Here is a 2500-nt window from a genome sequence, read left to right as displayed (position 1 = left end):
CACTCACTCACTCATTCACCCACTCATTCACTCATTCACCACTCACTCACTCACTGACACACTCACTCACTCACTCACCCACCCACTCACTCACCCACCCACTCACTCACCCACCCACCCACCCACTCACTCACTCACCCACTCACCCACTCACCCACTCACTCACCCACTCACCCACTCACTCACTCCACTCACCCACTCACTCACTCACCCACCCACTCACTCACTCACTCACCCACTCACTTACTCACTCACCCACTCACTCACTCACCCACTCACTCACTCACCCACACACTCACTCACCCACTCACCCACTCACCCACTCACTCACCCACTCACCCACTCACTCACACACTCACCCACTCACCCACTCACTCACCCAATCACTCACCCACTCATTCACTCACTCACTCACTCACCCACACACTCACTCACTCACCCACACACTCACTCACTCACCCACTCATTCACTCATTCACCCACTCACCCACCCACTCACTCACCCACTCACCCACTCACTCACCCACTCACCCACCCACTCACTCACCCACTCACCCACCCACTCACCCACTCACTCACTCACTCACCCACTCACTCACCCACTCACTCACCCACTCACTCACTCACTCACCCACTCACCCACTCACTCACCCACTCACTCACTCACCCACTCACCCACTCACTCACCCACTCACTCACCCACTCACTCACCCACTCACTCACCCACTCACTCACCCACTCACCCACTCACTCACCCACTCACTCACCCACTCACTCACACACTCACTCACTCACTCACCCACTCACTCACCCACTCACTCACCCACTCACCCACTCACTCACCCACTCACTCACTCACCCACACACTCACTCACCCACACACTCACTCACTCACCCACTCACTCACTCACTCACCCACTCACCCACCCACTCACTCACTCACCCACCCACTCACTCACTCACCCACTCACCCACTCACTCACCCACTCACTCACCCACCCACTCACCCACTCACCCACTCACTCACCCACTCACTCACCCACTCACTCACCCACCCACTCACCCACTCACTCACCCACCCACTCACCCACCCACTCACCCACCCACTCACCCACTCACTCACCCACCCACTCACCCACCCACTCACTCACCCACCCACTCACCCACCCACCCACCCACTCACTCACTCACCCAGTCACCCACTCACCCACTCACTCACTCACTCACCCACTCACCCACTCACTCACTCACTCACCCACTCACTCACCCACCCACTCACTCACTCACTCACCCACTCACTCACTCACTCACCCACTCACTCACTCACCCACTCACTCACTCACCCACACACTCACTCACCCACTCACCCACTCACCCACTCACTCACACACTCACCCACTCACCCACTCATTCACTCACTCACCCACACACTCACTCACTCACCCACACACTCACTCACTCACCCACTCATTCACTCATTCACCCACTCACCCACCCACTCACTCACCCACTCACCCACTCACTCACCCACTCACCCACTCACTCACTCACCCACTCACCCACCCACTCACCCACCTCACTCACTCACCCACTCACTCACCCACTCACTCACTCACTCACCCACTCACTCACTCACTCACCCACACACTCACTCACCCACTCACCCACTCACTCACCCACTCACTCACTCACCCACTCACCCACTCACTCACCCACTCACTCACCCACTCACTCACTCACCCACTCACTCACCCACTCACTCACTCACACACTCACTCACTCACCCACTCACCCACTCACTCACCCACTCACTCACCCACTCACTCACCCACTCACTCACTCACTCACCCACTCACTCACCCACTCACCCACTCACTCACCCACTCACTCACTCACTCACCCACACACTCACTCACTCACCCACACACTCACTCACTCACCCACACACTCACTCACTCACCCACTCACTCACTCACTCACCCACTCACCCACTCACTCACTCACCCACCCACTCACTCACTCACCCACTCACCCACTCACTCACCCACTCACTCACCCACTCACTCACCCACCCACTCACCCACCCACTCACCCACTCACTCACCCACTCACTCACCCACCCACCCATTCACCCACTCACTCACCCACCCACTCACCCACCCACTCACCCACCCACTCACCCACCCACTCACCCACCCACTCACCCTCACCCGCTGTGTGGGGTACAGTGACGGCAGCCTTCACAGACGACGCTGCTGCTGTTGCTGTTGTTGCTACTGTTGTTGATGTTGTTGTTGCTGTTGTTGTGTTGTTGTTGTGTTGTTGTTGTTGTTGATGTTGTTGTTGGTGTTGTTGGTGTTGTTGTTGTTGGTGTTGTTGTTGTTGTGTTGTTGATGTTGTTGTGTTGTTGATGTTGCTGTTGTTGATGTTGTTGTGTTGTTGATGTTGCTGTTGTTGTTGATGTTGTTGCTGCTGCTGTTGTTGTTGTTGCTGCTGCTCG

At 56.5% G+C, this 2500-nt stretch overlaps 1 protein-coding gene across 1 annotated transcript in view; it reads left to right on the top strand.

The window, feature by feature from the left end:
* LOC116958326 (NEDD4 family-interacting protein 1-like) overlaps positions 1-2500 on the top strand; it is a 35743-nt gene that overhangs the window by 21259 nt on the left and 11984 nt on the right.

Source organism: Petromyzon marinus (genome assembly GCF_048934315.1).
Source record: "Petromyzon marinus isolate PM22_M1 ecotype Great Lakes invasive population chromosome 76 unlocalized genomic scaffold, UKy_Petmar_22M1.pri1.0 chr76_unloc.2, whole genome shotgun sequence".
NCBI lineage: Eukaryota > Metazoa > Chordata > Hyperoartia > Petromyzontiformes > Petromyzontidae > Petromyzon > Petromyzon marinus.
Note: the sequence above shows the minus strand (reverse complement) of the source record. Positions and strands in the feature narration are given on the sequence as shown.